The following is a 25868-nucleotide window of genomic DNA, read 5'->3' on the forward strand; positions in this document are numbered from 1 at the left end:
CAACAACTGTAGCTCGTACGACCACTACAACTGCAGCACCTATTTCGACAACCACTGCAGCTCATAATCAAAGTTACAGCTGAGCTGAACAAAGTATGTTTACATTTTTATTAGCTAAATATTAGCTATTATATTATATTTATATATTATATTTATTAGCTGAATACAACACATTACTGAGCACCACACTCCATATTTTCAAGCATAGTGGTGGCTGCATCCTGTTTTGGGTATCCTCGTAATCATTAAGGACCAGGGAGTTTTTCAGGATAAAACATAAACGGAATTGAGTTTAGCACAGGTAAACTCCTCGAGGAAAACCTGGTTCAGTCTGCTTTCCACTAGACATTAGGAGATTAATTCACCTATCAGCAGGACAATAACCTAAAACACAATGCCAAATCTCCAGTGTCCCTTTTCTATATATACATCTTATTATAAATGTTTTATTAAATGTAAAATCTCATGTTGTTCTTCTTTATTACTGTTCTATATTTTGTCATGTATTTGTATGTTTTGTGTGGACCCCAGGAAGAGTAGCTTCTGCATGTGCATTAGCTAATGGGGATCCTTATAAACTAAAATAAGAACACAGTGAATGTTACTGAGTGGCTGAGTTGCAGTTTGGACTTAAATCTGCATGAAAATCTATTGCAAAACAATGTGCATTTCATAAGTATTCCAATAATTCTAATGAGTGTGTACATAAAATGTATTAAACAAGACTGTGAAACCACAATGAGGACATCGACATATCAACTAAGTTTTCATAAATCATTGGGTACTGTACAAGAAAAACCGTCAGAGTGATCTGAAGTGGCAGCGTTAACTCATGTTCACATTTACATAACATGCATGGGCATTTCATCATGTCTGGAGGGTGAAAATCCCAAAACATTCTCTTTTGCTCATAGTATTATTTATATCAACTCCCTGGTCTGATATCTTGACTTTCTCTGTGCCACAAAATCGAAGCTAAAAATGTCATGTTTTTGGTCATTAAAATGTACTGCGACTGGATAATCCCTGTCGTTTTTCCTGATTTAACTTTTATTTTCACTAATTCTCTATTTGAGAATGTTGTAAAATCTCAACTTAATCAATTTTGAATTCAGGCTGTAACACATCAAAATGTGGAGTAAATATTGCACATTTTCTAGATGCTCAAAGAATTTAACATTGATTACTTACACTGAAGAATGACACCTAAACATTTATGTGTGCCTGCTGAAAAGCAAGAAATAAATGTATGAAAAAAACAAAAAAATTATTTCAGAAAGAATTGTGTGCAAAATACCCTACATTTTATTTATTTCACAGTTGATATATTTGGAGAAATTAATCCAAATCTGTATCTAATGGATGAATAAAAAAACGAGTTCAAGTTATTTTTAAATCTGTTCTATTGATCATTAACATGACACTTACACAATAGTGTTTCAGTATTTTGAAGAGTGCCTTGGTCCTCATCATTTTGATATCATGGATGGTCAGATCTTGCATCCATAGCTACATCTATGAATTTGAGAGTGGTTACGTTTACTAAAGTGGCTGGGGTGGCCGTTATGTTGTTGTTTGAATCCAAGATTGCCCCTTTCAGGACTCAGGGTCTAAGGATTCAAATCTTTATTAAAGCTATCAAAAAGTAAATGCACCTATTTCTGGATGCATATTTTACCTCTGCAAGGATCACGGCAACACTAATGAGCTTCTGGTTTTCCCTCTCCAGCTGATCGTCAGTATCACTTTATTTAGGGTTAAACCTTGATGCACAGTTTTCCTGTCTTCCTCAGGGAGTTCCTCTTTTTATTCAGGACTCTCGACCAAGGGGAATCTTCTGCATGCCAGTGTTGCATTAGTTGATCTGAAACAAAGGTGGGTATACATAACACCTTGATGACTGTTCCAGTAACAACTGTTAGAACACATTTATTTGTCACGTTCCTGACCTGTTTTCCCTTGTTTTGTATTTATTTAGAATGGTCAGGGCGTGAGTTGGGTGGGTTGTCTATGTGTGATTTTCTATGTTGGGATTTTGTGTTCAGCCTGGTATGATTCTCAATCAGAGGCAGCTGTCAATCGTTGTCTCTGATTGAGAATCATACTTAGGCAGCCTGGGTTTCACATGTGTTTTGTGGGTGTTTGTCTACCGTGTTAGTGTTTTCACCACACGGTACTGTTTTGGTTTTCTGTGTCAGTGTTTGTGCCACACGGGACTGTGACGGTTAGTTTGTTTTGTTATTTTGTAATTGTATATTGTTTTCATGTTATTAAATCATGGAAACTTACCACGCTGTACATTGGTCCTCCGATCCTTCTCGCCTCTCCTCGTTCGATGAGGAGGACGAAATAGACTGCCGTTACATTATTCAACATCATTCATGAGGAATTTGTTAAACATAAGTCCCCTCGAAAAGTTCTTTATACATCAGTAAAAATATAATCAGTAAAAATATAATCTCTTCTGTCACAGTACCCAATTCTCTGACATACAGTTGAAGTCAGAAGTTCACATACACTTAGGTTGGAGTCATTAAAACTAATTTTTCAACCACTCCACAAATTTCTTGTTAACCATCTATAGTTTTGGCAAGTCGGTTGGGACATCTACCTTGTGCATGACATAAGTAATTTTTCCAACAATTGTTTATAGGCAGATTATTTCACTTATAATTCACTGTATCACAATTCCAGTGGGTCAGACGTTTACATACACTAAGTTGACTGTGCCTTTAAACAGCTTGGAAAATTCCAGAAAATGACGTCATGGCTTTAGAAGCTTCTGATAGGCTAATTGACATCATTTAAGTCAACTGGACATGTACCTGTAGATGTATTTCAAGGCCTACCTTCAAACTCAGTGCCTCTTTGCTTGACATCATGGGAAAATCAAAAGAAATCAGCCAAGACCTCAGAAAGAAAATTGTATACCTCCACAAGTCTGGTTCATCCTTGGGAGCAATTTCCAAACGCTTGAACATACCACGTTCATCTGTACAAACAATAGTACGCAAGTTTAAACACCATGGGACCATGCAGCCGTCATACCGCTCAGGAAGGAGACGCGTTCTGTCTCCTAGAGATGAACGTACTTTGGTGCCAAAAGTGCACATCAATTCCAGAACAACAGAAAAGGACCTTGTGAAGATGCTGGAGGAAACAGGTACAAAAGTGTCTATATCCACAGTAAAACAAGTCCTGTATCGACATATCCTGAAAGGCAGCTCAGCAAGGAAGAAGCCACTGCTCCAAAACCGGCATAAAAAAACCTGACTACGGTTTGCAACTGCACATGGGGACAAAGACCATATTTTTTTGAGAAATGTCCTTTGGTCTGATGGAATAAAAATAGAACTGTTTGGCCATAATGACCATCGTTATGTTTGGATTAAAAAGGGGGAGGCTTGCAAGCTGAAAAACACCATCCCAAACGTGAAGCACGGGGGTGGCAGCATCATGTTGTGGGGGTGCTCTGCTGCAGGAGGGACTGGTGCACATCACAAAATAGATGGCATGATGAGGGAGGAAAATTATCAAATCAAATCAAGTTTATTTTATATAGCCCTTCGTACATCAGCTAATATCTCGAAGTGCTGTACAGAAACCCAGCCTAAAACCGCAAACAGCAAGCAATGCAGGTGTAGAAGCACGGCGGCTAGGAAAAACTCCCTAGAAAGGCCAAAACCTAGGAGAAACCTAGAGAGGAACCAGGCTATGAGGGGTGGCCAGTCCTCTTCTGGCTGTGCCGGGTGGAGATTATAACAGAACATGTCCAAGATGTTCAAAATGTTCATAAATGACCAGCATGGTCAAATAATAATCAGGAATAATTGTCAGTTGGCTTTTCATAGCCTATCATTAAGAGTTGAAAACAGCAGGTCTGGGACAGGTAACACGTCCGGTGGACGTTATGTGGATATATTGAAGCAACATCTCAAGACATCAGTCAGGAAGTTAAAGCTTGTTCGCGAATGGGTCTTCCAAATGGACATTGACCCCAAGCATACTTCCAAAGTTATGGCAAAATGGCTTAAGGATGACAAAGTCAAGGTATAAGAGTGGCCATCACAAAGCCCTGACTTCAATCCCATAGAAAGTTTGTGGGCAGAACTGCAAAGGCATGTGCGAGCAAGGAGACCTACAAACCTGACTCAGTTACACCAGCTCTGTCAGGAGGAATGGGACAAAATTCAACCAACTTATTGTGGGAAGCTTGTGGAAGGCTACCCAAAACATTTGACCCAAGTTAAACAATTTAAAGGCAATGCTACCAAATACTAATTGAGTGTGTGTAAACTTCTGACCCAATGGGAATGTGATGAAATAAATAAAAGCTGAAATAAATTATTCTCTCTACTATTATTCTGACATTTCACATTCTTAAAATAAAGTGGTGATCCTAACTAACCTAAGACAGGGAATTTTTACTAGGAGTAAATGTCAAGAATTGTGAAAAACTGAGTTTAAATGTATTTGGCTAAGGTGTATGTAAACTTCCGACTTCAACTGTACTATTCCCACAGTAACACCAGGTAAGCCTCAGAGCAGTACCCAGGTAGCAGTTTAGAGGTTATTGTGACTTGCTCAAAGCCACAAGGGCAGAAGGGTTGGAACCAGACCTGTCTGTAAATAATATATTTCAAATATTCTAACTGTGGTTGATGATTTAGCTTGCCTGGCACAATGGAACCATTGTAGTAGCCCTAAAAGAGCAAACCCCATCTTTCTGCCACTCACTCCAGACAGGCTCAATCCTATTTGAACCCAGGTCAGAGCAATTGATGGCATTGTAACGTGTTGGGTAACTTTGCCTGATATCTGAAAACATATATTAGATCAAATCAATCAATCACATTTCATTTATAAAGCCCTTTTTACGTCAGCGGTGGTCAGGAATTGCTTTACTGATACCGACCTAAACCCCATCGAGCCAGAAGCTTATGCCTTGGCTTTAGCTCAGCAAAGACTAATACAGCCTTGAAGTGCGCAGGACTAATCCAGTCAGTGACACCAGCAACAATATTGTTCACTCAGAACAGACTTTAAATAATTTGACTTAATAATAATTTACAGTAATGAAAAAATAACTTATTTTGAAGTTTTTGGGGGAATGATGTTAAAATATGAAGGTTGTTATGCATGATACCTTAAACATTCACAAAGTTTTACCCAAACTATTTATGTACGCAAATTGGGGGAGGAGCTTTTTTCTAACCAGCAACATGTGGGTATCACTTGTGAACATGTACATTCCTGAGTGTGATGCCTGACTCAACATGTCTAATTGTTACTATCTCACGCCTTCTTGACTAATAAGGACTGTTGCCCTGGATGTATCAGTTATACTTGCCAGGTGTAAACACATCACAGGTTTTAGAGAGTATGTTAATCTTCAAAATTGTGATTTTCTTTTTTAGTGTGTGACTAGCTTTAAGACTCATTTTCCACCAGCCTATTCACGGAGACAGTGCTGTGAGTGCGGCTCTGTTCAGCTCAGCAATGTGAAAAGCCCTTTATAGGTTTTACAACTTTAGCCTGTCCAGAATTGGAATCAGAATCAAATACAAACATAGGATATATACAGGATATACAAGATTTTTCCTAAAACTTAACCAGTCAGGTGCATTTATAACCTTTATTTATACTATTCAACTAACATTATTGTTCTGATGCATTCCGTTACACCTCTGTGAAGTGGATTATTTCCATAGAACTCCATCCTGTTAATACAGTGGCTACTTGCTATAGTAAACTAAACTAACACATGTACTGGTAGAAATCTATTCAGTTTAGAGAAAATGTATTGTTATCTTGCAGAGGGCAAAATCCCCAATCAGAGCGTGTTGGCAAGTTGCCTCACACGTTTCAGTGTTTTGACCAGTGATTTTTTTAGGCACACATTCCAACTGTCACGTCTACACCCACTTGTATTGAACCAATTGTAAAAATGTATATCCATCAGATGTGAATTTTACAACTTAATCTTACACTTAACACAATTTGGATATTTGAACTGTAATTTCATGTTTTCTAATGATTTATTGTTGTCTTAGGTGTTGCCGTCCACCAATAACTACACCGTTCTGTGACTTGCCACACCCTAAACAATCATGGTTGATTAAACACTGGTTTGGTTTGTCATTAGATCACATCATAAAATGGAATGTTTTTTCATGAGTTGTATCACTCCCTGATGTCTCCCTGACGTCTCCTATGACGTTGAAATGTGTTTGAGTTTCTTTTAGAATCTGTTCTATTGAACATACCTCTACATCCATAACAAGGAACATCCTACTTGTTTTATGTTTGAATGCCATGGTATGACATGGAAGATGGTATTAGTATTTACTTGATGCTTTTTCAAAAGCAACATACAGTAGAGCATGCATACATTTTTGTGTGGCTCACTCCAGTAGGAACCAAACCCACGGCCCTGGCATTGCAGGTGCTAACTCTACATAATGGTTCATAACGGCCCTTTGAAACTTTGCTAGCTCTCATCAATTCAGACATGTTAGAATGCACTTTCAAAATATTTGGACCGGGCCTTTATGGTGAGCTCAAAAGTATTGGGACAGTGACAATTTTGTTGTTTTGGCGCTGTACTTCAGCACTTTGGATTTGAAATGATACAATGACTAAGAGGTTAGTGCAGATTGTCTGCTTTAATTTGAGGGTATTATTATCCTTATCGGGTGAACCGATTAGAAATTCAAGCACTTTTTATACATATTCCCCCCATTTTAAGGAACCAAAAGTTTTGGGACAAATGTACTTAAATGTATTGAAGTAGTAAAAAGTTAAGTATTTGCTTCCATATTCATAGCACGCAATGACTACATCAAGCTTGTTACTCAACACATTTGTTGGAAGCATTTGCTGTTTGTTTTGGTTTTGTTTCAGATTATTTTGTGCCCAATAGAAATGAATGGTGTAACCTATTAATTGAGCACAAACTATAATCTCTCAGACACACAGCGAATCACAAGCTATCCAAACCTTTGTCACAGCTCTTAATGAATCGGATGCAGAGAAAAAGCAAAGCGCTAAGTTGGTGAATTTAGTGGAAAACTGCCCATTTGTAGCAAGCATGGTAACAAGCATTCTTTGCTACACTTCTGTAATTACAGACCACAACTACCAGGTACATGTTGTTATTACATTGTAACTATGAGTCGCTACAACGCTTGTTAGTGTAATTACACATGTAGATACTCTGTAATAAGGACCCCTTAAATGGAAGTGTTACTGTGAATTTGTCCCAATACTGTTGGTCCCATAAAATAGGGGACTATGTACAAAAAGGCTGTCATTTTGTAAACGGTTCACCCGATATGGATGAAAATACCCTCAAATTATAGCTGACACGTTAACCTCATAGTCATTGTATCATTTCAAATCCAAGACATTTGTCACCGTCCCCAATCCAATACATTTGTCACTGTCCCAATACTTTTGGAGCTCACTGTATGTTGAACAACAACTAAACAGACCCTGATTATTTGGCGCCCTCTTGCTGTAGAGTCAAAATATGACTACAATAATGAAACATTCTGTATTGTTTGACTGATGGAGGTTGTCTTTGTCCATTCATCATTTCTTCACATAAACCTTTCAGGAGACTGAGTTAAAGTGCCACTCCAGTCTCCTTTTCACCTCATTTTACACCTGATTTACTTAAAAGGCACATCTGAATTGAGTACCACAGTATGAGTCATAATACCCATAAAACCAAGCGGTAAAGCCCAGAAATGGTTCCAATCATTTTTCCATATTCATTTTTCCATAAGGGATTTTAGAACTACTTCATAAGGTCTTAGTTTCTCAGTGTTTGTAACGTTCGTCTGGTGGTGTATTAACGGACCAAGGCGCAGCGGGTGATGAATACATACTGACTTTATTACAAACAGACGAAACACTGACAAAACACTAGAACAAACTACAAAACAATAAACGAAGGCAACAGACCTGAAACAAACGAAATTACATATAGACGAAGGACGCAAGAACAGGAACAGACTACCTAAAACGAACGGACAAACGAAACAGTCCCATGTGGAATACACTGACACAGGAACAATCACCCACAAACAAACAGTGAGAACAACCTACCTTAATATGACTCTCAATCAGAGGAAACGCCAAACACCTGCCTCTAATTGAGAGCCATACCAGGCAACCCATTAACCCAACATAGAAAACACATAACATAGACTACCCACCCAAACTCACGCCCTGACCAATTAAACACATACCAAACAACAGAAAACAGGTCAGGAACGTGACAGTGTTAGTTTTTCAATTTAAGTAATTAGTTACTATTTAAAATAAGCTTGTTACATTTTAACATGATTTCCCTTTATATTTTATTTGAGCCCCCCAAAAAATGTCAAATCAATTCCCATAAGTTCACGCTCTTCATGTTTCTTCAAGAACATTCTGGCAGGAAGCTAGCTAGCAAGATATCAGAGACAACAGCCTTTACATTGTGGAAGTATTCATATTATTTTTAATATGTAGGAGAAAATGAGAAAAACAATAACACAATGCAAAGATGCCTCGGGGATAATCGCCTGTCAGCTGCAAAGAACTCAACTTCAAATATCAAGAAGCACCTTCAGGCCAAGCACAGCTCCACAAGACTGGTGGGGAGAAAAACACGCCCGTCGATTGACATTGATGCTGAGTATGACGTTTTTTCTGCTCCAAAACAACAACAGTTTGATTTCTGTTCGGCTAAACCTGTCTCCCCGAGAACTAAATGAAATTGTATGCTCTTTGATAAGTGTAAGTAATTTCTGTGATCGCATGCCATTTATTTCAATGCATTATGTTTTGGATTTATTTGACAGTTTGCATTCGTAGTCATCAATTTAGTGCGCAGGTTATTTAAATGTTCATGTCGATACTTCAAGTCGGGTTTGTTGTGACTTTGTAGGCTGTATTTAGTGACTTTCATAAAGCTGCCTAAATGTTGTTTTTGATTCAAGGACAATGTTCCTTTGATGCGTTGGATAGCAAGATTTATTTAGTTGTGATGCAACACTTTTCTTTGCATTCATCAGACAGTCGATGGTTTAATGTAGAATTTTGTCAGAACACTTGGACAAAGGCTATTATTATACATCTTTCTTTATTATCATAATGTGTATACATTTCTCCCACCACGCATTTTTTTGTGGAGCAGTTACATTTCAAAAGGCTGCTGAACTACAAAGGCCAAATAATAATCAGATAAAAAAAATACAAGACATTGTTTCTTTCAAAATACACATTTGAATTTACTTAAAGAACTGAAAAAACTATTGGGAAATCTGACAGAGATCTCGGTCTTGAGCTCTCTCGTGATATCTGATGACGTCAGTGCTGCCTACAGTGTGGCGCATTGACAACCCTTTAGGTGCTGAGCGTAACATTCTACTTTGAATATCCCGTGAGTACTAAGTAGCCAAGCCATTCTAAGGTAGTGTGCACCCTCTACTGGTCATAACAATGACTAACATGCACGCCCAAGGCATTTGAAGAGGGTTTTCTGTTTTTGGTAACACAAATGTAATGTAACGACTAACGATTTACTTTCCACAGTAAGTAATGGTGTAATATAACAAATTACTTTTAAATAGCAATAGACCATAGGAAAAGCATTCCTGATAAAGTTGGTTGAGAGAATGCCAAGTGTGTGCAAAGCTATCATCAAGGCAAAGGGTGGATACTTTGAAAATATATTTTGATATGTTTAACACTTTTTTGGTTACTACATGATTCCATATGTGTTATTTCATAGTTTGGATGTCTTCACTATTATTCTACAATGTAGAAAATAGTAAAAATGAAGAAAACCCCTTGAATGAGTAGGTGTGTCCAAACTTTTGACTGGTACTAAATATTAATTTAATGAAAAAACAAGTGCCATTGGAGATACATTTATTGAAACTGTAATATTAACTGGTTATATCTTGGAACAAAAAGGTAGTAACCTCATGTTACGTTCCACAGTTTCTGTGTTCAGGATGGCTTCCTGAAATTCCTCCAAGCAGCTGTTTGGTCGGCCCTATTGCTAATTGGAGCTGACCCCGCCCTCTCGTCTATGTTGGTTGTTGCTGAGAGGAGAGAGAGGAGAGAGGAGAGAGAGAAAGAGAGAGAGAGACATATTATTGTTGTTTATCTTTCCAAATAGTAGTGGTATGGGTGGTAATGATAGCAGATTAATGATGGTGGTGATATTAGTTGTAGTACTGATGTAATGGTGAAGATGACCGTTATTTTGTTATAAGTTAGTTATAGTTTCATTTCCCATATTTATATTTATTACATTACATTCTACTATTGACTGTTACCATTTTATTGTTATTATTTTTGTATTTCATTTTGTTATTTTGTAATTATTATTTTCTACCATTTTATATTATTGTTTATAATTTTATTACAATGTATATTGTATACATTGTTACTTTGGCAATATTGACAATGTTTTTCATGCCAATAAAGCAGCTTGAATTTGAATTTGAGAGAGAGAGAGAGAGGGTTTTGAGTTTTAAATAATCTTTATTGGGTCTGGGAACCCACAAGACAATAAAAACTCATACAAAACCATAGTTGCACATCAATTAAAAACACAACACCAAAGCCTCCTCCACACTAACTAAACACAACAGACTCTGAATACCCCATATACTCATAAACAGATCAATATTATTAACCAGTTTTTAATAGGCTGTCCCCGAATAACATGTACTTTAGCACAAATATAAACTGTTGGGAAGAGAGAACCTCTCCCAAAGCTGAGAACCAAGAAGTGATCAGGTCAATCATCCCGACCAACCTGGGACACTGTAAAAACAGATTGCCAGAGTTTCAGACTCAGCACAGAATGGACACCCTTCCCAAATTGTTGGATCCAGGTGTACCAGATGCATATTGGCTATGGATCCATGTATTATCCTCCATTGGAGGTCAGCTGTCCTCTTTTCAATAGGCAGTTTGTGAAAAAAAGGCTCTTCAAAAAGCCACATCCCTGGTGGCGTGCCGGCCTTACGGGACTTGACAAGAACTCTCCAAGCCTGCATAACAGACTCATAAAATGGAGTTAGGCCAGGCAAATCACCCCCCTCCAGCTTTAAGAGGAAAAGGTGCTTGTCTAAGAACCAAACAGCCCCTTCTCCTCATCAATGTGAAGGCTGTTTCGACCCAGCTAGAACCGTCACTGTACAACAGTCTCTGGGCTGCTTGAAGCCGGAAAGCCATGATCCTGGAAGAAATGTCCACCCTCGTGCAGTGGCAGGTACAGGGCTGCAGCTTTAATCCACTGTTGTCCAGACCAGAAGAAATTGACAAGGGTCCTCTGAAGCTCTTGTAAAATCATTAGTCTGTGCCACAGGGTAGAGGCAGCAAGATTATTAGCTACCAGCACCCTTCCCTTATAAGACAGCTGGGGTAGCACCCATTTCCACCTTGACAGTCTGGCACACACCTTCTCCATTACACCCTCCCAAAACATAACATCATGTAACAACGTAACATTAAAATACCAGTAAGGTGATGACCTTCGTGGACAAGTGAATATCAACAGTAACAATATGGTGATCAGAGAAACCCACAGGAGTGATATCACACCTTCCAACCCTACTACAGTAGTGCTCAGAGACATATAACCTGTCTAACCTTGCTGCACTGACACGACCTTCATTCACTTTTAGCCATGTGTACTGCCTAACTTTTGCATTTCTTACTCTCCACACTGAGCTCAAACTCAGTTAATTGACCAAAAAAACTAATAAACAACCCATAACATCCACCTTGACCAACCCTATGAGGCATGATCATCATCATTATTTTAATTCTCTCTTAACCTGACCATGTGTCCCACTACCTTTTGCTGCTGTGACAGCAGTAACACATTTCCTCAAGCGAAAACGCTTCTTCTCACTCAACTGGTCTAACCCCACCGTCTTCTGTAACATCACAGCTGACCTCACAAACTTATCAACATCAAACAAATCTGCCAATTTGACAGATTTCTCAAAAGTCTGATCCAGGAACCCATTTACCTCCTCTAGATTGTGAATTGAGTCATCACCAGCTGCTACCGTATCAATAGAGATATCCATATCCTTCTCCTGATCCTCCTCAACGGAGGCCACAGACCCCTGACTCCCTTCTACCACATCCCTCTCAACATTCCCCACTTCCACCTCGTCACTCGTACCAGGCATCTCCTCCACTACCTGGGAGACTAGCCCCACCTGGGATCCCTCCTGTACCCCATTACTCATAGTGGGCATCTCCTCCACTACCTGAGATAGTAGCTCCACATGAACCCCCTCCTGTACCCCAGCACTCGTACTGGGCACCTCCTCACCAGAAATGCCTCTTCAGATCCATCCTTACCTTCTCCAACAATATTTTTCTGCTGCTTAACATTTCCCTCTGGTACAACTCCGTGCCCTCAACATGGACAACTTGTTCCTCAGCAACAGGTGCTTGTGGCTGCTCTACCGCTGTCGGCCCACCTCTCCCTACATCAGTGGGCCCAGGCATTACGAGGACCACCTGCACCCCTCCCTCTGCCTTCTCCCTTTTCGGGCAAGCATGTCGCTTATGGCCAACATCACCACACTCAAAACACTGTTGACTACCCGTACTAGCATAAGCCATATACAGTCTGTTGTCATACTTGACTTTAAACGATAACTCCAAAGTCTGCTCTGGTGAGTCCAAAAACATAAACACCTGTCGCCAAAACGACATAATCTGTTTCAAAGCCGGGTGTTTGCAACCCAACGGGACAACCTTAATTGAACTTGCGAACTTCCCAAACCGCAATAACTCGCGCTCCAATAGTTCATTGGGAATAAACGGCAGTATATTCGAAATCGTTACCCTTGTTGACGGAGAAAAAAGCGTCGTAACTTGAATAAACATTCCTTTAAGAAGTACGCCATGCTCAACCATACGATCAACAAAGCGCTCTTCTTTAAGAAAAACCACCACCGCTTTATTCATCCGCAACATTCTCATATCCTACCTTCTCTCCTATGGCAACCAGAAACTCCTCCACGGTGACAGTAGCTTCAGTAACACACCTAAAGCCGTGCCGAAGTGACAGGGACGGCGTCCCCATGTGGGTCGCCATCCCCGCCAAAACCAGAGTAATTTCGACACCAAAAACAATATACTTAATTCTACCACAACAACTAAATAAAAATAATGATAACCTTAATCATGCATAGGAAGAAAAAAAAGATAGCACCAAGAAAAGGAAATGGAAAAGAAAAACCAAGATATCGAACTCTACACAACACTCGCACTCACTCATATAATTCCCAGCATGCAGAGAGAGAGAGAGAGAGCTATGTTGGTTGTTGCTCAGAGACAGGTTTTTGTGAAGTATTTTGTAGCCGCTGATCTGAGGTATGTGTGTGTGCCAATAGGACGCAGTGGTTGATTTGTTCTGTTTAATTTGTTCCGAGGGGGGAAGGGGAAGGCACCAAGAGAGTGCTTAGGCAAGAGGACTGCGGCCAAACATAACCCGTAGTATTTACTGTCTATGCACACTAGGTAAGACCTGGGCGGACCACACCCTGTATTTTGGTTAGCGCACCAGGTGGTGCTAAGTTAGGTAAGTAGTGGGTAGGCAGGTAAGGTAGGTGTCACGCCCTGGCCTTATTATTCTTTGTTTTCTTGATTATTTTAGTTAGGTCAGGGTGTGACATGGGTAATGTTTATGTTTTGTTGGTTTTTGATGTTTATTTGGTAAAGGGGTTATGGGGTGTAATATATGGTTTTGTGTTTAGTGTAGATGTCTAGCGTTGTCTATGTTGGTGAGTGATCTAGAAGAGTCTATGGTTGCCTGAATGAGTTCCCAATTAGAGACAGCTGATGTCGGTTGTCTCTGATTGGGAGCCTTATTTAGGGTAGCCATAGGCTCTCATTAATTGTGGGTAATTGTCTATGTCAGAACGTTTGTAGCCTGTCTGTCTATGCACAACGTTTGTAGCTTCACGGTCGTTTTGTTATTTTGTATAGTTTGTATTAAGTGTTCGTTTTTCATTTAAATAAATTCATTATGACTTCATACCTTGACGCGTATTGGTCCGACCCATGCTTCTCCTCTTCAGACGAAGAGGAGGAGAACGATCGTGACAGAATTACCCACCATAGGACCAAGCGGCATGGAAGGCGGCAACAGGACATACCTACACAGGATCTCTGGAGTTGGGAGGAGGAATTGGAAGAAGATCCATGGGCACAACCTGGAGAATATCGCCTCCCTCGTGAAGAGCTGGAGGCAGCGAAAGCCGAGAGGAGGCGATATGAGGAGGCAGCACGGAGACAAGGCTGGAGACCCGTGAGTACACCCCAAAAATTTCTTGGGGGGGGCCTTAAAGGGAGGGTGGCGAAGTCAGGTAGGAAACCTGCGCCTACTCCCTGTACTTACCGTGGAGAGCGAGAGTACGGGCAGACACCGTGTTACGCAGTAGAGCGCACGGTGTCTCCTGTACGCGTGCATAGCCCGGTTCGGTACATTGCAGCTCCACGTATCGGCCGGGCTAGACTGAGCGTTGAGCCATATGTCATGAAGCCGGCCCAACGCATCTGGTCACCAGTGCGTCTCCTCGGGCCGGCGTACATGGCACCAGCCTTACGCATGGTGTCCCCGGTTCGCCTACATAGGCCGGTGCGGGTTATTCCACCTCCCCGCACTGGTCAGGCGACGGGGAGCATACAACCAGGTAAGGTTGGGCAGGCTCGGCGCTCAAGGGAGCCAGTACGCCTGCACGGTCCGGTATTTCCGGCGCCACCTCCCCGCCCCAACCCAGTACCACCAGTGCCTCCTCCACGCACTAGCTATATGGTGCGTGTCTCCAGCCCTTTACCACCAGTGTCTAAACCACGCACCAAGCCTCCTGTGTGTCCCCAGAGTCCTGTGCGTCCTGTTGCTGCTCCCCGCACTAGCCCTGAGATGCGTGTCCCCAGCCCGGTGCCACCAGTCCCGGCACCACGCACCAGGCCTACAGTGCGCCTCAGCCGGCAGGAATCTGCCGTCTGCACAGCATTGACTGAACTGCTCGTCTCCCCAGCGCCATCTGAGCCATCCGTCTCCCCAGCGCCATCTGAGCCATCCGTCTCCCCAGCGCCATCTGAGCCATCCGTCTGCAATGAGCCTGCAAAGCCGCCCGTCTGCCATGAGCCTGCAAAGCCGCCCGTCTGCCATGAGCCCACTGAGCCGCCCGTCTGCCATGAGCCCACTGAGCCGTCCGCCAGACAGGAGCCGCTAGAGCCGCCAGCCAGACAGGAGCCGCTAGAGCCGTCCGTCAGACAGGATCTGCCAGAGCCGCCAACCAGACAGGATCTGCCAGAGCCGCCAACCAGACAGGATCTGCCAGAGCCGCCAACCAGACAGGAGCAGCCAGATCAGTCAGCCAGCCATGAGCAGCCAGATCCGTCAGCTAGCCATGAGCAGCCAGATCCGTCAGCTAGCCATGAGCAGCCAGATCCGTCAGCTAGCCATGAGCAGCCAGATCCGTCAGCTAGCCATGAGCAGCCAGATCCGTCAGCTAGCCATGAGCAGCCAGATCCGTCAGCTAGCCATGAGCAGCCAGATCCGTCAGCTAGCCATGAGCAGCCATATCCGTCAGCTAGCCATGAGCAGCCAGATCCGTCAGCTAGCCATGAGCAGCCAGATCCGTCAGCTAGCCATGAGCAGCCAGATCCGTCAGCTAGCCATGAGCAGCCAGATCCGTCAGCCAGCCATGAGCAGCCAGATCCGTCAGCCAGCCATGAGCAGCCAGATCAGTTAGCCAGCCATGAGCAGCCATGGGCTGTCCCTCAGTCCGGAGCTGCTGTCCCTCAGTCCGGAGCTGCAGTCCCTCAGTCCGGAGCTGCCATTCCTCAGTCCGGAGCTGCCCCTTACCCTGGAGCTGCCCCTTCCCCTGGTGCTGCCCCTTACCCTGGTGCTGCCCCTTACCCTGGTGCTGCCCCTTACCCTGGTGCTGACCCTTACCCTGGTACTGTCCCTGACCCTGGTACTGCCCCTGACCCTGGTACTGCCTCTTACCCTGGTACTGCCCCTTAGTCTGGAACTGCCCCTGAATGCAATGGGGTTAATGTGGAGGGGGGTCGTTTGGAGGAGGCCTAGGAGGTGGTTAGGTACTGTGGTGACGTGGGGACTACGACCAGAGCCGGAGCCGCCACCGTGGAGGGGAGCACACCCAGACCCTCCCCTAGACTGTGTATGGTGCGCCCGGAGTTCGCGCCTCAAGGGGGGGGTTATGTCACGCCCTGGCCTTATTATTCTTTGTTTTCTTGATTATTTTAGTTAGGTCAGGGTGTGACATGGGTAATGTTTATGTTTTGTTGGTTTTTGATGTTTATTTGGTAAAGGGGTTATGGGGTGTAATATATGGTTTTGTGTTTAGTGTAGATGTCTAGCGTTGTCTATGTTGGTGAGTGATCTAGAAGAGTCTATGGTTGCCTGAATGAGTTCCCAATTAGAGACAGCTGATGTCGGTTGTCTCTGATTGGGAGCCTTATTTAGGGTAGCCATAGGCTCTCATTAATTGTGGGTAATTGTCTATGTCAGAACGTTTGTAGCCTGTCTGTCTATGCACAACGTTTGTAGCTTCACGGTCGTTTTGTTATTTTGTATAGTTTGTATTAAGTGTTCGTTTTTCATTTAAATAAATTCATTATGACTTCATACCTTGACGCGTATTGGTCCGACCCATGCTTCTCCTCTTCAGACGAAGAGGAGGAGAACGATCGTGACAGTAGGAGAGGGGGCTTTGACATTTACTTTCTTTGCTTTGGTCCCGTCCAGCCCATTTTCCCAAAATTTGCCGTGTGAAGGAATAAATCAATTCCCAGTAAACGGTCAATTCTCTGCCTTTGTCATCCTTAATCGCACCTACAATCCCATACCTCTTTCACTCCTAGGGTGAGTTGAGTTGTAGCAGGGTGTTGCGTTCCCTCTCCAAGAGGCTTACGTAACACCTCAGTAGTGTGGCGCTTGCTTGTAGATGCCTATGGCTGTGCAAACTCATAGCCTTGTTTTGTTAATTTAGCAGACAAGACACACTTATTTCTGGAGCCCTTATAATAGTCAAGACATTGATTTTATAGTAAAAATATAATGTAATATAAGGGAATATAATAGAACAGTGTGAAGTGATTCGCATCTCGCTTCTTGAACAGTTATTCTCAAAGTGATCATTTGAAACGGGGCTCAATTTGTCAACTTGAAAGAGACATTTTTCAGGGTTACAACGAGGCCTGTACTCTGGAACGGGATCGATTTGGAGGTGGAGGGTTCGTCATGCTCTGGGGCGGTGTGTCACAGCATCGGACTGAGCTTGTTGTCATTGCAGGCAATCTCAACGCTGTGCGTTACAGGGAAGACCTCCTCCTCCCTCATGTGGTACCCTTCCTGCAGGCTCATCCTGACATGACCCTCCAGCATGACAATGCCACCAGCCATACTGCTCGTTATGTGCGTGATTTCCTGCAAGACAAGAAAGTCAGTGTTCTGCCATGGCCAGCGAAGAGCCCGGATCTCAATCCCATTGAGCACGTCTGGGACCTGTTGGATCGGAGGGTGAGGGCTAGGGCCATTCCCTCCAGAAATGTTCAGGAACTTGCAGGTGCCATGGTGGAAGACTGGGGTAACATCTCTCAGCACTGCAGAAGAACTGGCAAATCTGGTGCAATCCATGAGGAGGAGATGCACTGCAGTACTCAATGCAGCTGGTGGACACACAAGATACTGACTGTTACTTTTGATTTTGACCCCCACTTTGTTCAGGGACATATTATTCAATTTCTGTTAGTCACATGTCTGTGGAACTTGTTCAGTTTATGTCTCAGTTGTTGAATCTTGTTATGTTCATACAAATATTTAGACATTGTTGTCTGAAAGTTGTCTGAAAATAAACGCAGTTAACAATGAGAGTACGTCTCTTTTATTGCTGAGTTTATATATGCCAACTTCTAGAGAACTGCTCACCAGCACGCACCCTACGATCATCAGGCTCAAACAGCCTGGTAATACAAGCCACAACCCTGCACAGCATGAGTGACACGAACTCCTCACATGTGGCCCATCTGCTCTAGAACACTCTAGCTGTACATATCAAGGAGGCAGCTTACATTTCCCCATAAAAAATAAAAAAATAAAGTCACACCCATTTTGGCTAGCTTTTATTGTTTGATTGCTTATTTTGCTGTCCTAAGGGTAAAACATGACCAGCCACTATGTTTAACAGCAGAGAAAACCCCCTAAATTATGTTTGATCAACATGAAATTTGATGACTTTTGCTAGAGTGACCCCAACATTTGAAAAAGTGAAACATCGCCTTTGTTCATATTTTCATGAAAGCTGTACACCACCAGGGTACATAGATTGTCTACGGGGCATTTTATAAAATCATTTACACACCACAAAACCACAAAGACACGCACGCACACACACACACACACACACACACACACACAATGAGAAATTGAGATTATGTGTGCTACTGATTGACCTCAGCCAGCAGCTCTTGAAGAGGAAGATCACCATGGTTGGCACAGTTAGAAAGACCAAGCCTGAGCTCCCCCCTGCACTCCTCGCAACAAGGGGGAGAGAGACCTTCTCATCAAAGTTTGCCTTCACCCCCACTGCAACTCTAGTTCCTTACCTCCCAAAGAGGAACAGTAATGTGGTCCTCTTGAGCACTGCACGAAACGGCTAAGATCAGTGATCGTGAGGACAGGAAGCCAGCCATCATCCTGGACTACAACCACAACAAAGTAGGCATGGACAACCTGGACAAGGTGATTGGAACTTACAGCTGCAGGAGGATGACTGCACACTGGCCCCTGGTCATCTTCCATAACATAATTAATGTGTCCTTATACAATGCCTTTGTGATATGGAACAAGATCAACCCTACCTGGATGCCTGATATGCGGAACAAGAGTAGGGTGTTCCTGGAGCAGCTGGGAAAGGCACTTGTAACCCCACACATTCAAAGAAGGGAGCACCTCCCCCGCACAACTCCCCCGGTCTGGCTTTTTCAGGAGAGGCTTTATTACTGACCCTTTTAGTGAGTTTGGTACACATCCGGAGGATAGGGAGCCATTTATTATGTTCAACATAGGAGGGCCAAGCATAGGAAGTAGCTATTGTCAGAACGAGAGGGGAGGGGGGCTCGTTGACAAGCTCCATTACTGCAGTAATTAAATAATAAAGTTTACTTGTTTAGAAGAAATTTAGAAGTCTCTCCTTTTGATTACAATAATTCCATGACACTCTTTCAGTAGTTGAGTTGGAATAAGGTCCAGTATGCAGCTGGAAGGTTAAGAGGCCATGGCTAATTTCATGAATCTGTCAAGAGATATAGGATTTTAAAAAACTTGAGTGTCTCCATTGATCCTAGTTTCTGGCAGTCTGTGCAGACTCAGGACAACTGAGCATTGGAGAGATGGACACTTTCAAAGAGGAGTCCGTGATTTGCAGTAGCTATAACAAGTGATTGAGTAGGCTGCATAGATTTCATGACTAGAAGCTCAAAACACAGAAACGCAGTAATTTTTTGGGGGGGGGTGGGTTAACTGCGATTTGCTGTGGTAAATGTTAGCAACACCTCTGCCTTTGCGGGATGTGCGGGGGATATGGTCAGTAGTGTAACCAGGAGGAGAGGCCTCATTTCACAGTAAATTCATTAGGCTTGAGCCATGTTTCAGTCAAGCCAATCACATCAAGGTTATGATCAGTGTTTAGGTCATTGACTATGACTGCCTTGGAAGTGATCTATTGAGTAGCCCTATTTTGAGATGTGAGATATCACAATCTCTTTCAATAATGACAGGAATGGAGGAGGTCTTATTCCATTGAGATTGCTAAAGCAAACACAGCCATGTTTAGTTTTGCCCAAACTAGATCAAGGCACAGACACGGTCTCAATGGGGATAGCTGACTCCACTAAGCTGGCAGGCTGGCTTACAACCAACTAAACACATACAAAACAACAGAAAACAGGTCAGGAACGTGACAGAACCCCCCCCCCCCCCCCCTCACGGTGCGAACTCCCGAGCGCACCCCTAAAACTCAAGGGGAGGGTCTGGGTGGGCATCTGTCCGCGGTGGCGGATCCGGCGGTGGACGAGGACACCACTCCACCACTGTCTTTGTCCCCCTCCTTAGCGTCCCTTGAGTGGCGACCCTCGCCCCCGACCATGGTCCAGGAATCTTCACCAACGCCCCTCTAAAATAGAGGAGACAACTCAGGACAGAGAGGTAGCTCAGGACAAAGAGGTAGCTCAGGACAAAGAGGTAGCTCAGGACAAAGAAGTAGCTCAGGACAAAGAAGTAGCTCAGGACAGAGGGACAACTCTGGACTAGTGGCAGCTCCGGACTGAGTGGCAGCTCCGGACTGAGTGGCAGCTCCGGACTGAGTGGCAGCTCATGACTGTAGGGCAGCTCATGACTGTAGGGCAGCTCATGACTGTAGGGCAGCTCATGACTGGAGGGCAGCTCATGACTGGAAGGCAGCTCATGACTGGAAGGCAGCTTATGACTGGAAGGCAGCTCATGACTGGAAGGCAGCTCATGACTGAAGGGCAGCTCATGACTGAAGGGCAGCTCATGACTGAAGGGCAGCTCATGACTGAAGGGCAGCTCATGACTGAAGGGCAGCTCTGGCAGCTCCTGACTGGCTGGCGGCTCTGGCAACTCCTGACTGGCTGGTGGCTCTGGCAGCTCCTGACTGACGGACGGCTCTAGCGGCTCCTGACTGACGGACGGCTCTAATGGCTCGGGACAGACGGGCTGCTCTAATGGCTCGTGGCAGACGGATGGCTCAGAAGGCGCTGGGCAGACGGATGGCTCAGACGGTGCTGGACAGACGGATGGCTCAGACGGCGCTGGACAGACGGATGGCTCAGACGGCGCTGGACAGACGGATGGCTCAGACGGCGCTGGGCAGACGGATGGCTCAGACGGTGCTGGGCAGACGGATGGCTCAGACGGCTCTGGGCAGACAGATGGCTCAGACGGCGTTGGGCAGACGTCCGACTCTGACCTGCTGAGGCGCACAGTAGGCCTGGTGCATGGTGCCGGAACTGGTGGTACCGGACTGGAGACACGCACCTCAAGGCTAGTGCTGGGAACAGGAACAGGGCACACTGGACTCTCGAGGCACACTATAGGCCTGGTGCGTGGTACCGGAACTGGAGGTACCGGGCTGAGGGCACGCACCTCAGGGCGAGTGCGGGGAGAAGGAACAGTGCGTACAGGGCTCTGGAGACGCACAGGAGGCTTGGTGCGTGATGCCGGAACTGGAGGTACTGGGCTGGAGACACGCACCACAGGGAGAGTGCGTGGAGGAGGAACAGGGCTCTGGAGACGCACTGGAAGCCTGGTGCGTGGTGTAGGCACTGGTGGTACTGGGCTGGGGCGGGAAGGTGGCGCCGGATATACCGGACCGTGCAGGCGTACTGGCTCCCTTGAGCACTGAGCCTGCCCAACCTTACCTGGTTGCATGCTCCCCGTAGCCCGTCCAGTGCGGGGAGGTGGAATAACCCGCACTGGGCTGTGTTGGCGAACCGGGGACACCATGCGTAAGGCTGGTGCCATGTACACCGGCCCGAGGAGACGTACTGGAGGCCAGATATGTTTAGCCGGCTTCATGGCACTTGGCTCAATGCTCACTCTAGCCCGGCTAGTGCGGGGAGGTGGAATAACCCGCACCGGGCTATGAACACGTACAGGAGACACCATGCGCTCTACTGCGTAACACGGTGTCTGCCCGTACTCTCGCTCTCCACGGTAAGCCCGGGAAGTTGGCGCAGGTCTCCTTCCTGACTTCGCCACACTCCCCTTTAGCCCCCCCCCCCCACAAGACATTTTTGGGTGAGCCTCTCGGGCTTCCAGCCGCTCTGCCTTGCTAGCGCCTCATAATGCCGCCTCTCCGCTTTAGATGCCTCCAGCTCCGCTTTTGGGCGGCGACACTCCTCTGGCTCTGCCCAGGGTCCTTCTCCGTCCAGAACCTCCTCCCATGTCCATTCCTCCTTGAACCATTGCTGCTGTCGCTGTCGCTGTTGCCCGTTAACCCGCTGCTTGATCCGGGTTTGGTGGGTGATTCTGGTACGTTCATCTTGTGGTGATTGAACGGACCAAGGCGCAGCGGGTGATGAATACATACTGAATTTATTTAACAGACGAAAGACTGACAAAACACTAGAACAAACTACAAAACAATAAACGAAGGCAACAGACCTGAAACAAACGAACTTACATATAGACGAAGAACGCACGAACAGGAACAGACTACCTAAAACGAACGAACAAACGATCGAAACAGTCCCATGTGGATTACACAGACACAGGAACCATCACCCACAAACAAACAGTTAGAACAACCTACCTTAATATGGCTCTCAATCAGAGGAAACGTCAAACACCTGACCTCTAATTGAGAACCATACCAGGCAAACCATTAACCCAACATAGAAAACACATAACATAGACTACCCACCCCAACTCACGCCCTGACCAACTAAACACATACAAAACTACAGAAAACAGGTCAGGAACGTGACAACCCTAGAGTCGATTGACGCACCGGTGCGGTCATATAACAAAAATCTCCATCAATATGTGTCAGTTGAAGCTAGAGATATCTGTTTTTTTGCATTCCAACCTCATAGTGTGAAAATATACAGTGCCTTCAGAAAGTATTATTAACACCCCTTTCCCACATTTTGTTGTGTTACGTGTTGGGATTAAAATGGATTTAAATTTCATTTTTTTGTCAACAATCTACCAAAATACTCTATATGGTCAACGTGGAAGGGAAATTCTAACACTTGTAAGAAATGTGTGAAAAATAAAACACAAATATATCTTGATTACATAAGTATTCAACCGCCGGAGTGAATACATTAGAATCACCTTTGGCAGAAGTGATTAAAGCTGTGAGTCTTAGGTAAGTCTAGCAGCTTTCCACATCTGGATTGTGCAACATTTGTCCATGATTATTTTGAAAATTCTTCAAGCTCTGTCAAATTGGTTGTTGATCATTTTCATGTCTTGCAATATATTGTCAAACGGATTGAAGTCAAAACTGTAACTCGGCAACTGAGGAACATTCACTGTCTTCTTGATTTAGTTTATACGGATCCCCATTAGCTACTGCACAAGCAGAAGCAACTCTTCCTGGGGTCTACATAAAACATACAAATACATGACAAAGTACAGAACAGTAAGACAAGAATAGCATAAGACATTACATTAAATAACAAATTTAATTTAATCTTTAAAAAAGTTATATATAGGAAAGACACCAAAAGACAGTGTAGATTTGGCCTTGTAATTTAGGTTATTGTGTCTGGTGGACAGGCTGAATCCGGTTTTCCTCTAGGATTTTGCCTGTGCTTAACTCCATTCAGTTTATTTTTTATCCTGAAAAACTCTCCAATTCTTAACTGTTACAAGCATACCGAGAAGATGATGCAGCCACCACTATGCTTGAAAATATGGAGAGAGGTACTCAGTAATGTGTCGTATTTGATTCGCCCCAAACATAACACCTTGTATTCAGGACAAGAAGTGAATTGATTTGCCACCATTTTGCAGTATAACTTTAGTGCCTTGTTGCAAACAGGATGTATGTTTTTGGAATAATTGGATTCTATACAGGCTTCCTTCTTTTCACTCTGTCAGTTCGGTTAGTATTTTGGAGTAACTACAATGTTGTAAGTCCATCCTAAGTTGACTCCTATCACAGCCATTAAACTCTAACTGTTTTAAAGTCATCACTGGCCCCATAGTGAAATTCCTGAGCGGATTCCTTCCATTCCGGCAACTGAGTTAGGAAGGACGCCAGTATCTTTGTAGTGACTGGTCGAATTGATACACCATCCAAAGTGTAGTTAATTAAGCATGCTCAAAGGGATATTCAGTCTGCTTTTTTTACCCATCTACCAATAGGTGCCCTACTTTGCGAAGCATTGAAAAACCTCCCTGGTCTTTGTGGTTGAATCTGTGTTTGAAATTCACTGCTCGACTGAAGGACCTTTCATATAATTGTATGTGTGGGGTACAGAGATGAGGTAGTCATTCCAAAATCATGTTAAATACTATTTATGCACACAGTGACTCCATTCAACTTATTCTGTGACTTGGTTAGCACATTTTTACTGAACTTATTTAAGTGTGCCATAACAAAATGGTTGAATACTTATTGACTCAAGACATTAGTAAACATTTCTAAAAACATAATTTAACTATGACATTATGGGGTATTGTGTGTAGGCCAGTGACCACACAATCTCAATCTAATCAATTATAAATTCAGGCTGTAACACAACAAAATATGGACAAAGTCAAGCGATGTGAACACGTTCTTAAGGCACTGTATACAGAACACAGGAAATCTAGTTTTTGACTGCACTTGGCCTTTAAGGTTTGCATTGAAAAAAAAAAAGTGCCAGGTCAGACAGTATGGACAATTTTTGATGTGTAGATGTTTTGTCTATAATCACCCTGCAGTCAAACCTATTCATAAAATGTTAACATAATACTGGTTTGTGAAGAGTTTTTATTACATTTGTCAAACTGTAAGTTGAAGAAACAAGTACTGTATTGCAGTTTAAAATAAATTAGTTCATAGTTAATCAAGAGAGATAATAACAAAACTCAAAAATAATTATAGTAATCTAGTTTATTACACATTAAATAAATAGGTGATAAATATTTTAGTAAGTGGACAGCACAGCTAGAAACCACAAATGACATAGCTAATAAATATATAAACATTCCTTGTTCAGCTCAGCTGTAACTTTGATTAACAATCAAATATGTATAATATAAAAGGTAGTACATTTCGCAAAAAACATGTGGTCTATTAAGCCCATTATCAATTTTATTTTTATGATACAAATATATGCAACTCCCCACTTGATCTTTTCAGATGCAATTGTGTGTAGTAACAAGGAATTTTCCATGCATTAAAGTGCTGTGATTAGCAGATATAGATGATTGGTTGTCCTTGTGATGACAGTTGCCCACAGATGTTAGCGTTGTCACCTCAGAAGAAACGGTTTCTGGTGGTGTACTGTACATTGTAAGATCTGCGTCTGTGCCAGCGTCTCCTTACAGCTGCACAACAGCCACATAGCATGCACTGCAAAACAAAGATGGTGAAGTATGATTCACATGCTAAATCAATATCATTGCAGACATCAAACAGCTTATTTGATCATATATTTTGTAGAGTATTTTCACAGTACACAAGTGAACACAAGCCTATACGTACACATAGCAGGATCCACAGGGGTACCAGAATGATAGCGATGCCACAAGGGATGATAATGGCCAAAGCCCAGCCAGGAAAACCTCCAACACTTGTGGTATTGAAAGGAGTGGTCAGCAAAAGGGTAGTAAGTGGTGTGGTGCTGGTAGTTGTTGGGGCAACCGTGGTTGTTAGGAGACCTAGAATACACATTTAAATACATTTTAGGGGGGGTTATAAACTATAACATAGATATGAAAGTGTTTTCGAGATTGAGTATTACACATACTGTACATGGTGTTTTATAACTTGCCGTAATAAAAAAACTGAAATGGCAACAAAAGCAGCATACCTGACACTTTTAAGACTTCCTCTAGAAAAGCACTAGGGAGCTTGATGTCTTCCTCTTTGTATACATACATCATGTCTGCCCTGATTTGAGTGCCATCAGCACTGTGGAGGTAAAAATGGGTTTTGTGTGAGAGTTGAACATCTTCCCTCCATCCTGTTTAGCTGTACAAACAGCAGCTGTATGAAGTCTGCAGACATTCTAAAGAGTGCAGTTAAGAAAGATGGGTTGGTTCACAGACATGA

Source organism: Salvelinus fontinalis, chromosome 22 (assembly GCF_029448725.1).
Source record: "Salvelinus fontinalis isolate EN_2023a chromosome 22, ASM2944872v1, whole genome shotgun sequence".
Lineage (NCBI taxonomy): Eukaryota > Metazoa > Chordata > Actinopteri > Salmoniformes > Salmonidae > Salvelinus > Salvelinus fontinalis.